We start from the raw sequence: 13880 nt of genomic DNA, 5'->3' as shown, positions 1-13880 counted from the left end.
GAGAAACGGAGCTGGGCTGCCCAGTACTGACAGGGGAGGGATTGGCTGCCTGAGCTGACTCTGTGGCACCTTGGTGCCTGTGACAGACTTGAAACAATCTCCAGGCAGGACAAGGTGCCACTGAAGAAGTCCCTGAGGCCTGATTTGAAAATGCAGATATTCGAGTGGAGACCTTGATGTGATGTGCCTCCCATTTGTGCAGCACGCTTGGACGTAGACAGTAGAGACTATACCTAAAGGCAGTGGTGGGATTCAGTTGTTTAGGCACATAGGGAAAACCCAAGATGCCCTGAGGCACTTGCCAGCAAAATCTCCAAGGGAGCATAATTTTCCTGTAGGTCTCATCCTGTAACTACTAGAGACCTGTAGTTTTGCTGGATACCCCAGGCATCCGACGTGGCCCTGGCAGCCTATTTCTATGTCATTAAATCAGGTGTCTGCACTGAATTACGTGAGCTGTTTGTGTTTGTAACATTGGGATCTTCATATGTCTGAGCTTCAGAGTGAGTGGAACACTAGTTGTAGTAGGCATCTACTGTCATTTGAGATGGTCAAGGAAATTCCCCTCCTGGCCCCTATCTGATGGTCCATAAGGATGTGGGTCTCCCAGTTGCTCCATTGGAGCAAACAGACAGTGCACATGCCTGGGACCACCTCTGACTCTTCCAGTGTCACCAGGTGTTTGTGTGTGAGCAGCAGACTCGTACACTCCATCTATGGTGATTATAATGGAGCTTAGACAACGAGCAACCATGCAAACATTCTCTGTTGTGCCCACTACAGCTTGGGCAAGGGGAATCCCACCTCCTGTGTGTTTATTCAGTTTACAGTAGGGAGCTGAATTCTGCTGCAGCCCAGGGCCTTCTAAATGGGCATGCAATGCCCAGATTGTGTCATCTGAATGAAAACCTGAGGCATGTCAATGCTCATGTCAAAGGGCTGTCCTGTCCTAGACATGAGACCAAGATGTCCTGCCTAATTAAGACATGGGAATATTGATATCCAGGGTGGAATGTTTCCACCTCTTGTAGATAACCATCCTCTGATGAAACAACTGACAAAGCTGTAACTGGTCTCTCTGTGTTGTTTAGAGAGGGACCAAAGGTGATTATTTTGCTTTACCTCTGTGAACATTTCCCTGGAGGAGGGAGCCCAAGGGACAGAGAAAATCATGCCTTCAGCTGGGCCTCTCTTCCTGGGTGGGGATGGAGGTAGCTCATGGCAACCTGGCAGCACTGCCCAGAGACAACTCTGTGCAGGATTAGATCCTCTGCAAAGAGCAGTAGGGCTCCGGGTACTGCCTGCTGATGATGACATGAGATGAGACGAGACATGACAGAGAGAAGTGACTGGCCGTGTGGAGTGGGAGGATGGAGGAGAGCTCCTTGCAGAAGAAATCTTCCCAACCCTTGACACAGTAAGTCTCTGGCTGCAGGGCAATGCTACGGAGGTTCCTGGAAGGGCCTTCTAAACCCATTGCATCCCTTAACTTACAGATTTTTTTAAGGATCACTCTGCTTTTTAGAGGAGGGTGGGATGCTTCAGAGCAGACATCCCCTGCCACACTGCCACAGGGACAGGGCATGCTGCTGCTTTCTCCGAAGGATAGCTGCAGGGCTGTGAAGCTGGGATATGCACCCAGGTGTGCCCAGGGCTGTGATTCAGAGTAGTGTCCCTGCACTGCAGACGAAAGTGAAAAAAAAAAAAAAAGGAAGGAGGTTTCCTTCCAGGGCTTTCAGTTTCCTAATTTTGAGAGGAAGAAAAGGGGAAAGTCTTTCTCTTTTGGCAATGAACTGGGATTCACAAATCTTTCAGAGATCAACAGGTCTATGAGAAAGATCATCAAACCCCTTCAACTCCACTTCCCGCTACAGCAGCACCAGCAGTAACTCTATGGACTTATCAGAGCTTTTGTAACCTACTCCTTAAGACCTGCTTGCACAGAGATTCCCTTGGTGAGTGTCCCATCCTGGGAGGTTTCTGCAAGTCAGAACAGGGTGGGACAGGGTCTGTGAGCACTGACAGGTAAAAAATTTTGGGTCAGAGGGAGCTTGAGGTGGCAGTAACAGCTGCAGGCAGTAGAGATGAGCAGCCAATGAGAGGGAACTGCAAACAGAATCATCATGGGAGGATGGATTTTGGCAAGTCATGATATGTCCCTCTGATGCAGACACCTTTCTCTGAGCAAGCCTCCAATGTCTCCCCTCCCTCCCAGAAGAGCCTCTGCCCTGACAGCCATGGGGTCCAGGGTATAAGCCCCCTCCTCTGCAACCAGACCTCTGGCAGATGAGAGGGGTATCTCTCTTCTGCCACAAGCCCATTTCATGCTGCCCCACAAAGGGGTGGAGATCCACTGCCCTGCCATGTTGCCGTCAGTGAGGTGGCATGCCCAGCCAGGCAAGGTGAAGCCTTGCCTGCCTTCCCATCTGCCTCTCTCCCCTTGCCTCCCTTGGCAGCAGGATCATGTTGTTGCTCCTTGTTTCCCCTCCATGATGGTCCTGTTCTTGCTTTTGGGCTTTCTGGGGTTGGGAATTTTCAGCTGCAGTTTAAACGATGATGCTGCAAGTCAGGAACAGAGGGGTCTGCTTGGGAGTGAGGTGTCCCCAGGCCCCTGCTAATCTGTGGAGCTCCAGAAAAAGGAGTCTGTGGGGTTGGAAAATGAACTGACTCTCCCTTAAGGAGAGCCCATCTCCAGTCCTAAGAGTCATTTGACTGTTTCCTTATAGTGTCCTGCCAGGCTACAAGCTGCCCTATAGAAAGGCTCTTCTGTCTCATATCATTGCTGTGATATCTGAGAGCCCCATGCAGAAGGTGCAGAGATGCTGGCAGTATGGAGATGGTGGTGGGAGGCTGCAAATGAGCAGCTGAAAAGAGCCTTGTTTGTCCTTGGCTAGAAGGGGAGTGTGGAGAGCTCCCTCAGGTGCCTGGAGAAAGGGAGGAAAATTTGGAAACCTGCACTTTGAAACAGGACTCCTCTGCTCTCAGCAGGGGCTGGCTACTTTTTAGAGTAACATCATCCTCCAGCTCAAATGGGCAGGAGCACAGGAGGGCAGGGAATGAGACTAACAGACAGGCGAGATGTCCCCTCTCGGCACCAAGTGCCAGTGGATGCTTTCCTCTCAGGACTCACAGTGGAAATGCCGAGGATTTCTGCTCTTAAGGAGCACTCCTCAGGGGTGACAGGGGCATCTCAAAGAAAATAAACAATATTAAGAAAATCCCTGAAACTCATTTCTGTAACCATCATTCTTGAGAAGTGATGTGAAGATGCTGAAAAGCCGTGACACAAGAAGAGTGGATTTCATTTGACAGAAACTGAGTGTCAGAGCTACTCACAAATAGAGATGCAATGTTAGATTTTTAATAACAAATGTAAATATTTATTAACTTCTTTTTATTTGTTTTGTTTTTTTTTTAAGTCTCTCCTAACTTGTCCCTGTCTTTTCCTCCTTGGACAGCCCCCCCAATGCCCAGTAGGAGCTGATGTACAACAGCAGCTCCTTCAACGAGTTCCTCCTTCTGGCATTTACAGACACACGAGAGCTGCAGCTCTTGCACTTCTCACTCTTCCTGGGCACCTACCTGGCTGCCCTCCTGGGCAACGGCCTCATCATCACAGCAGTAACCTGTGACCACCACCTGCACACCCCCATGTACTTCTTCCTCCTCAACCTCTCCGTTCTGGACCTTGGCACCATCTCCACCACTGTCCCCAAATCCATGGTCAATTCCCTGTGGGACACCAGAGACATTTCCTACTTGGGATGTGCTGCTCAAGTCTTTTTCTTTATTTTCTTATGTTCAACAGAGTATTCTCTTCTCACAGTCATGGCCTATGACCGCTATGTTGCCATTTGCAAACCCCTGCACTACAACATAATCATGGGCAGCAGAGCCTGTGTCAAAACGGCAGCAGCTGCCTGGGCCAGTGGTTTTCTCAGTGCAGCCCTGCACACTGCCAACACATTTTCCATACCTCTCTGCCAAGGCAACACAGTGGACCAGTTCTTCTGTGAGATCCCTCAGATCCTCAGGCTCTCCTGCTCAGACTCCTACCTTACAGAAGTTGGGCTTATCGTGATTACTGCCTGTTTAGGCTGAGGGTGTTTTGTTTTCATCGTGGTGTCCTACATGCAGGTCTTCACTGCTGTGCTGAGGATGCCCTCTGAGCAGGGCCAGCACAAAGCTTTTTCCATGTGCCTCCCGCACCTGGCTGTGGTCTCCCTGTTTGTCAGCACAATATTTTTTGCTCACTTGAAGCCACTCTCCCTCTCCTCCCCAGCTCTGGATCTGGTGGTGGCTGTTCTGTACGTGGTGGTGCCTCCAACAGTGAACCCCCTCATCTACAGCATGAGGAACAAGGAGCTCAAGGATGCACTGAGGAAACTCATCCAATGGGTACAACGTCAGCACCAATAACTGTCCCATGTGCATTCACTCACTAGGATGTCTAGAATCAAGGCTGTGTGTTGTGCATTTCTTTCTTGTCTCTTTTGCATCCATGTTAAAAACAAACAAAAAATTCAGTTCATACTCCATCTCCCCAGAAATCTCTCATTTGAATTGGACCTAGAGATTATGTTAAAGCAGGAAGCCCGGCTTCTCTCTTCATCAGCACTGATGGAGGTGTTGTCCCAAAACTGGGTGCTGTTACCCGGTGTGCAAGCAACACTGGGTCGAGATACTTGTTTATTTCATTTCTGCACAGAGATGGGTGCTAGGTGGTAGATCCACAAAGGTAGCACACCTTCTCCCTTTCTCTTTCTTTAGTTACACACACTTTTCAGGGAGTGCTTTATATATATTTTTTCTATTGGTTACAGTTTTATTACATCACATATTCACTCTGCATTTGTGCTTTAACATTCCTGTTCATTAGCTTAAGAAGCAGAGAAGAAGGTGGTAACATCATTATCATGTCATTTCCGTCTCATTATTCATTTAAGGGTGTGTAGTTTAATATGTTAATAAGCTTTAATGAACTTCTAGGTTACTCTGGGTTGTTCTGCTGTTTTTGTCTTGTCGACTCCTCACATTCTTCAAAATCTTGTGGTTTTCTCAAGATTATTCTGCTGGAGCTGGTTGCCCTTTGCAAGACTGTTTTACAATATCCTCTCTCCCTTGTCCTTGAGTCTTGTTAAGTATATGAGGGTTTCATCAGTATAACTCTAACAGAGGAACCTCACAGCCTGCAGGGCTGAGCTCGCTTGGATGCCCCCAGTGCAATGAGAGGAGTTTCCCTTTGCAGTGTCTCTTTGGGTAGTGACACCAAGGGAGCTCAGGGGCCCAGAGTCAGGCTCAGATAAATACCGATGAGGTGAGACCATGGGTCCTGTGTCCATTAGCAGAGCTCAGCTCAACCACCCTGGGGCACTGTGGGGAGCACAGGGCAGGGGTGCAGGAATGGCCAGGCCAGCATGGATACTCTGACCAGGAGAAAGCTTCTCTGGGGAGCAGAGACATCACAGCAAAATAGCAGGGCAGTATTCAGAGACAGGAAAAGAGAAGGAGAGCTTGATTCCTCTGTGTATCATCTCAGGGCAGGCAGCTCTGTCCCCAGGGCAGCAGAAGCTGCCAGAGGTGCTGCAAGGCCAGGGCTTTCATGCTGTTCACAGCAGCAAGGTGGGCATGGAGGGGCTTCAGGCAGACAGGGAGGAGGATCTGCTGGGCTCAAGAACACGGGAGACAGTGACAGGCCTCACTGCAGGACCTCATCCCCCTTGATGGGGAGCTGCTGCCCTTTTCCATGGGCCTGGCCTGAGTAACGCTGTGGGGCTTGGCTGTGCCTGGCCCCACACCTCGCAAGTCCTGACCTGACCCTGTCCTTGTCCTGCTGACCTAATTCCTCATCTCTACCTCGGCCCTGTCACCTCACTACAGTCTAGAAAGCCTTGGCCAGGAAAGCTGCAACCCAAGCATGACACAGAGAACGTTGTGGGTATAGAAGTGGCTGCTGTATCCATGCAGAAACTCTTGCCTGACAGCCAATGTAAAGATGTGAGGAGAATTTCAGATTTGGCCCCCTACTCAGGTAACATTGAACAGAGACTCTTCAGTGGATGGAAAAGCAAGGGCAACTGCCTGGGCCTGATTATACGATGAAAAGTCAGGAGAGAAGGTCCTTCTCTGACACCACTCACCTACTTATGAACCATTTGGGACAGGGTTCCTCCGACAGAGAAGGTGCTGTTGGGAGCAGCAGGAGTGAGGCTGCTCCATGCGGGAAGGGGAGCCAGGAGTCAAGGGTACTGGCAAGGCAGTCAGGGAAGTGACCCACTGTCAAGAGGTGCTGTCCTTCACTGCCTGGACAAGAGGAGCAGAGCAGGTTTGGGGCTAATAATTGGCATCAGGTGCAGTCCAGCGATGGCCAGATAGGACTGGAGGGCTCCACCCAGCCCTGCTTTGTGTGGGAGGTCAGACTGGAGACCTCCAGAGGTCTCTTCCCATCAAAACTCTTCTGCAATTCCATGCATTCTTGCTCCTCTGTCTCTGCATCAGCATGGGTGGCAGGAGGAGGAGAGCACCTAGGGCAGAGCAGACCGAGACTGCTGGGAGAGTGTTGGGAGAAGATCCAAAGGTCCCGGGCTCAGACCTGGGCTTTGGAAAACTCCCTTACACCCCTGCTCCCAGAGGCTCTGTCTGCCTCTTCCACCCTCCGTGTGTTCCCCTGCTGTAGGCTAAGGTGGACTCCAGGATTGCCTGGGGACTCTCTTCCCCATGGAGAGAAGAGAGAGGGCCCTCACCAGCCCCACACTGCCTTTTCCACTGCCAGCCTTTGCAGTTGCATGTGCCTAGGTCTGCTCTGTCCCCACAGTCACAGCTACACTGGAGCCCATGACAATTCTGATGCTGCTGCCCTCAAGCAGGGATCTGCCCCGCAGCTGGGGCCTGGCCAGCTACAAAGACATCAGCTGTTGAGTGTCCCAGCCATACAGCTGAGGGCAGGGGTCTTCACCCCAATTTCCCTGCTCCTGCCTCTGCTCTCACCACCACCGCTGCTGTACCCAAGTCAAGCCCTCCTGCCTGCAGACTACCTTGGGGCCTGAGGCAACTCCAGCTCCCTCCAGGGCTGTGCTGGAGACTTTCAGGAGCAGCCTGAGGTGGAACTGGCACCATCAGGGTGGACTGGGATAGGGCAGCTCCCCTCTGTCATGCTGCAGCTGGGGCTGAGGTGGGGCTGGGAACAGCATTTCCCTGGGGAGCTCCTGCAGGAACTGCTGTCGGGGATCCTCCACATCTGTCCTGCCACCAGCACCAGCACTCAGGGTGTGAGGGTGGAAGCGCACAGAGAGTGGAAGGTGGCCAGGCTGCCTAGGGAGAGCATCAAGATTCTGTCTGTGCATGCAGGGATGGAGTGAGGAAAGGCAGAGCTCAGCTGGAGCTGCCACCAGAGACCTCACACACAGAAAGGGCTGGAGTATTATCAAATGACTCTGTAATGATCCCCTAGAGTCTGGAGGGTGTCTGAGCACCCAGCCCCTGCCCATCCTGGGCTATGCCCCACACGAGGGTCAGCAGAGAGCTGTACTCCAGGATTTTCTGGTAAAAGAGGGGCCTTGCAAGGCTCGTATTTTCCCCTCTGTCAGGATACAGAGACCCTTTGTGGGGCTGGTCTGGGACAGCGGCCCTGTGGCAGCTCCCCCAGTGTGCCCATGCAACACAGGGAACACCCTGGTCTCTTCTCTCTTGCACCTTCCATGTCCTGGTGCCTTTCCCAGGACACCTACATTTGCCCCACAAGCACATGGTTGTGTGCTCCCACACTGCGCATTCACACACAGTAGCTGAATGGCAGCATTTTTCCTCTCCCATGACCGTGTGTGCTTGTGCCAGGCTCAGGTATTTGGTGTGCATCTCCTGGGGAAGGTAGCAGGCCAGGGAGGTTGCTAGAGATGGTGGATCTGTGGAGGACCTATGGCATGAGGATGGCACTTCCATTTGTTTCCAAGCTGCCCTCGCAAACAGACTGTCTTTCTACTGTGTCAGAAGTAGACACATAGAGCCCCACGGGATCTGCAGGACACCCCAGCTTCCAGGACACATTTCCTGTCAGAGCCAATTCCCAAATGGGGACTCACACCCAAGGAACACTGGCCTTGGATAGCCTCCTACCATGAGAGGATGGAGCTAGCCCCACAGAAGCCTTGGGGCTTAGGGCAGCCCCACCCCTGGGACTCAGGAGGCTGAGCTGCCACGTTGTCCCCTGAGCCAGATGGGACCCTCAGGCAGGGCTCTTGTGGCAGCCCCCACACTGTCCAGCCACCCTCACAGCCCAGGATCCACAGCCGTTGCTGTAGTTCACAGTCTTTATACAACACCTCAGAAAGGAGCTCCCAAAGCCGTTACCCTTGCTGGAGAGGTGCAGGAGCCTTGGGAAAAAGGAAATGGAATGCAAGTACATGGTATCAGTCCAGGAGGCCTCCATCTGCCTTGCTTCCTTGCTCTCATCTTTCTCTCCATCCAGGGAGGAAGGATGGTCTTCCTGTCTTTTCAGCCCAAAAATCCTCTCCAACATGTCCGTTGTTCATCTGCCTGTTGATGAGCAATATCAATGTGACCTTGTTTCCTCCTGTCCCTGCTCCTTCCCATGGACCAGCTCTGAAGGGCAGCGGTGGAGCACCCAGGGCCCACAGGGAAGTGAGGACACTGCTGTGGCATGGGAGAGACCACTCTGTGATGTGTCATGTCCCACTGTGACCTCAGTTCATGTCACGTGGGGCCTCAGTAGGTCATCGCCATGGAGATGGCACAGCCAGGGAGAGAGCAGAGAGATTTCCCATCATGTTCTGGAAAGGAATCACATCCCCTCATCTAAGTTATTTTCCCAAAAAATCTGATAAATCCTTCAGGAACATCACCAGATGGTGGCAAAATCTGTGAAATATTTAAAATGAGGCTCTAGAGAGGTCACTTTTGTGCTCCTGACCTGACTGGTCTGCACTGGGTAGACCTGTGCAGGAATCTGGGCTTTGGGGGCTGGACTGAGGGTTGGTATTTTTTAAAGACCAGGATCAAAGTCATGTGGCATGCCACATGACAACATAAAGTGTGACCAGGTGCTGAGCTGCTTTGGTGAACCTCAAAACTGGTTTCTCCTGTGGGTGGCTGTTTTGTGTAGAATAAAAGGATGCAGGTCAATATGGGACAGGGTGCAAGCTTTGTCCTTGTTTTTAAAAGTGCTCAGCAAAGTTTCTTCGTCCATGGTACTTGAGAGGGAGAGGAGATGCCAGAAAAGAGCAAACGTGCCCTTAATACACATCATTCACAGGGCTTTATCTGGGTCCCTGGTCCATGCCAGTCTCCAAAGCCACGGGGGAGACTAGGAAGCAAATCCGAGGAAATTTTCCCCTTTCCCGTGAATACTGCCCAGCTTTCCTTCTGCTTGCGTAGACACAAAGTAGACAGGGCAGAAAGCTAAAGGTGCAGGTCTGAGGATCACAGCATCATCTAGGCGGTGCCAAGGGCTGAATAAGGCACCCAAAGAAGTAAAGGAGTCCTTCCTTTTGCGGTGACCTGGAAAGCCCCACCTCTCTGAGCCAGGAATATGCCCTTGTGGCCAGGAAGGCCAATGGTATCCTGGGGTGCATTAGGAAGACTGTTGCCAGCAGGTTGAGGGAGGTGATCCTGCCCCTCTACTCAGCCCTGGTGAGGCCTCATCTCGAGTACTGTGTCCAGTTCTGGGCTCCCCAGTACAAGAGAGACATGGAAACTTCTGGAAAGACTCCAGCATAGGGCTACAATGATGATTAAAGGACTGGAGCATCTCTCTTATGAAGGAAGGCTGTGACAGTTGGGCCTGTTTAACCTGGAGAAGAGAAGCCTGAGAGGGGATCTTATCAATGTCTGTAAATACTGTAAGGAAGGGTGTTAAGGAGATGGGGCTGGAATCTTCTGCGTGGTGCCAAGTGACAGGACGAAAGGCAATGACAAAAAAAAAAAAAAAAAAAAAGCTGAAACACAGGAAATTCCATCTAAATATAAGGAAGAACTTCTTCATGATGAGAGTGACAGAGCACTAGAATGGGTTGCCCAGAGAGGCTGTGGAGTTTCCTTCTCTGGAGATATTCAAAAGTCACCTGGAGACAATCCTGTCCAACATGATCTAGGTGACTGTGCTTGAGCAGGACGGCAGGACTAGAGGAACTCCAACGGTCCCTTCCAATGTCAACCATTCTGTGATTCTGTGATCCCCAGAGTATTCAAAGGGGGTGGAGCCTTCCTTCTGCAAGAGTCACCTCAGGACAGTGCAAAGACGAGGAAGAGCAGGAAGGCTGGTTGTAGGGACCTTCCCAACTCCAGCAGCTGGAGAGCTGGGAGCTCCTGCCCTCACAAACACCTGAATGAGCCAAAACGCAGGTCCTGAGGCACGGCACTGCCTTTCCGGCTCTGCACCACAGCCTGGACAGCAGCACTGCACTGTTTGGGCATGTCCTCCAAAGCCCAGGGACAAAAATGTGGGGGATTCAGGGAGCCCGGGCTGCACAGGCTCCCAAGACAGCCAGGTGTGGTGGGAGATACAGGTTACTAAGGCAGTACAGTCTCCCAGGAGAGGGATACAAGGTGTCAGGGGCTGTACCCAGGCGAGAAGCACTGCCCTGAGGTGATGCTGAAAAGCACAAGGACAAACTGATGTCCAAAGATGAGGACTGCTTTCCCCAGGCTCAGCCAGAAGGAAAGCTGGGCAGAATTCATAGGAAGGGGGAACAGTTCCCCAGATCTGCTACCTGGTCTCCCCTATGGCTTTGGAGACTGGCAAGGACCAGCATCACAGGTAAAGCCCTCTGAATGATGTGTATTAAGGGCACATTTGCTCTTTTCTGGCATCTCATCTCCATCTCAAGCACTGCAGACCAAGAAACCTTGCTGAACTCTTTTAAAAACAAAGAATCTGGTTTGGTGCTTCAGGGAGGAAGACTACATCCTGTCCTATGCTGTTCTGCATCCTACTTCTACAAAGAGAATGACCCACAGTAGCTATCAGTTTTGAAGCTCACCAAAGCGAGCCACAGGGGAAATCAGTTTTGAAGCTCATTAAAAGCATCTCAGTGCCTGGTCACACTTTGTGCTGTCATGTGGGATGTCCTTTGATCCTGTCTTTGAAGGATGTCAACCTCCAGTCCAACCCCAAATCCCAGCTCCCTGCACAGGCCTGCCCAGTGCAGAGACCTGTCGGTGCAGGGGCACAGATGTGAGCTCTCTAGTGCCTCGTTTTAAATATTTCACAGCCTTTGGAACCATCTGGAGATGTTCCTGAAGGGTTTATTAGAAACATTTGCAATATTTGGAAATATTAAATGGGGTGCGAGGGGGCAAGTACTTTCCAGGATGTGATGGGAAATCTCTGTGCTCTCTCCCCGGCTGTGCATCTCCATGGGAATGACCTACTGAGCCCCAGGTGACATGAGCTGAGGTCACACTGGGATGTGACACATCACAGGAAGGTCTCCCTGGTGACACGGTGAGGTCCTCACTTCCCTGCGAGGCCCAGGCGCTGCTGGGCACTGCTCTCACCCTCCCCACTGCTGCCCTTCAGAGCTGCTTCATGGCAAGCAGCAGGGACAGGAGGCAGCGGGAACATGCAGGGACTGCTCGCTAACAGGCAGAGGAGGAGGGACGTGTTGGAGAGGAGTTTTGGGTGACCGGACAGGAAGAGCATCCTTCCTCCCTGCATCGAGAGGTGAGCTGAGGGCAAGGGAGCAAGCCAGATGGAGGCTCCTGCACTGACACTATCAGCTTGGACTCCAGCTGTTTATTCCCAAGTCTCCTGTGCTCTGCACCAAGGGTAAGGGCTGCAGGGGCTCCTTCCTGACATGTCGCACAGAGACTGTTAACTGCGAAAATGGCTGTGGGCCCTGATCTGTGGGGTGACTGGACAGTGTGGGGGCTGCCACAAGAGCCCTGCCTGAGGGTGCTGCCTGGTTCAGGGGAGAATGTGGCAGCCAGGACTGCTGGGTCCTGGGACTGTGGCTGCCCTGAGCCCCAAGGCTCCTGTGCACCTTGAGCTCCTCATCCCTGTGGAGACCCCCCTGCCCCGGGGCCCAGTCCGACCTCGCAGAGAGCAGCCCCTGTCTGACCATGGCCCAGGCCTGCCGGGTCCAGCATAAGGGCTACCAAGCCCCAGGGCTGCTGTGGGGAGGGGGCCGGGGCAGAAGGGGCAAGACGACACAGCACTGCCCTGGGGGCAGGAGCATGCTGCCCGTGGGCTCCAGTGCCCTGGCCATGACCAGGGCCCCCAGGCCGGCACCAGGGCTGGCACCAGCACAGGCCCCAGGGCTGCCCCCTGCACCCGGCACGGCCCCAGGGCGCAGTGCAGCGAGGAGCCCTGTGGGGCCCCTGCAGCAGAGCCCAGCCCTGCGGGGCAGCGGCCAGGCCCCAGGGCCCCGCACTGCCCAGGCACCCGGCACCAGGCTGCCCCGAGGCCCCACAGCGCTCCGTGCTGCCGCCCACAAGATGGCGCCGTCCCGCGGGGGGGAGGGGGAGGGGAGGTGAGGGGAGGGGAGGGGAGGGGAGGGGAGGGGCTGCCACAGGATCACACACGGGGGGTGGGGGGGGGAGCGCAGCATTGCCATGGCAGCGTCCTGGGGCTGCAAGGGCAGGGGCGGGGCTGGGTCTGACTGATGGCTCTGCCAGCCAATCGGAGCACAGCCTGTGGCTCAGCCCTGCAGAAGGAGCCAGACGCCTGCGCTGTGGGGCAGCTTCTCCCTCTGCCTGGGCCGTGAGGCCCTGCTGCCTTCGGCCCCGTGGTCACTGCTCCCGTGTGATGCTGCTGTCAGGAAATGCTCCCCAGAATCACTTGCAGGCCTTTCCCCAGCTCCTGTGACAGGCATGTGGCTGTGGTGGTGACTGTGATCTCTTCCTGAGTCCCTGATGGGCCAGAGTCAGCCTCACGGCTGTAAGCGCAGACCTGGAGTCTGACTTGGGGCTTCTTCCTCAGGACAGGCTTGCACCCGTGCACCAGTCTCTGAGGGAGTCCAGGTAGAATTTTTGTGCTTCTAAATGAATTAAGAGAAGGTGCGAGCAGTGACATTGGGAATCTCTGATTTCCAGTGTCTGTGTGCTGCAGAAAACTCTGCCCCATCAAAACACCAGGGGGCTGCTGAGCTTTTTCTCCAAGATGTGGATGATACCTCTGAGGGGTGATAAGTCCTGAGGGTCCCCTAGCTGCAGCCATGGCTGGTCGTGTGCCCTGTGTATCCCTGATGTATAGCTGCACGTTGAGTGGCAACCCTCTGTGAGGTGAGGAGCAGGTGTGTGGTGTGTCACAGTGGTGGGGTACTTTGTGGTAGGCGCAGACGATACCCCAGTGTCTTGGTGCTCATCACAGGAGGAGGTGTCTGGAGAGAGCAGTGGTGTGTGGGGGGAAGTGCTGCAAGCTGGGGAGATGAGGAGCACTGCAAGATTAGGAGATGACTGAGCTTTCAGGGCCTAGGCTGCCCAGTGCTGTGAACCAGAGATGCTGACAGTCTGCTGCCTTCTGCCAGCTGAGGTTCAGCCTTGAGTTTCCTCAGCTCTTGCCAGGATGTGCCAGGATGTGCTGTCTAAAGTCCGGGGAGTGTTTCTGCTTGCTCTGAAGTGTGAACCAAGGCTGCTTTTTCCCTTTCTGCTCGCTTTTCTTCATGAGAGCTTTCCCCTGCAGCAGTGTTTGCTGAGGGAGGAGAGGGCCATGTGTGTTACTCATTGCTGGCTGGGCGTTAGTGTGATAGAAGCTCTTTGGAAGAGTGAAGGCTTTGTGGAGAGGGTTTCTTTGTACAGGGGCTGGCGTGTTCCTGGGAGATGAACTGAACGGAGCTTTTCCCTTGCTGTGCCAGATCTCCCTAGACAAGGAGTCCCTTTGAGTAGGCAAGCCAAGGAGGAGTGCACTGAAATGCCTGCATGCCTCC

General features: G+C 53.2%; 1 pseudogene; it reads left to right on the top strand.

The window, feature by feature from the left end:
• Window positions 1–3483: 3483 nt before the first annotated feature.
• Window positions 3484–4419, top strand: LOC134143759 (olfactory receptor 14A16-like; annotated as a pseudogene).
• The last annotated feature ends 9461 nt before the right edge of the window (window positions 4420–13880 follow it).

This window comes from Rhea pennata, chromosome 8, assembly GCF_028389875.1.
Source record: "Rhea pennata isolate bPtePen1 chromosome 8, bPtePen1.pri, whole genome shotgun sequence".
In the NCBI taxonomy this organism is placed as follows: domain Eukaryota; kingdom Metazoa; phylum Chordata; class Aves; order Rheiformes; family Rheidae; genus Rhea; species Rhea pennata.
This window is presented reverse-complemented; position numbering and strand designations above follow the sequence as displayed.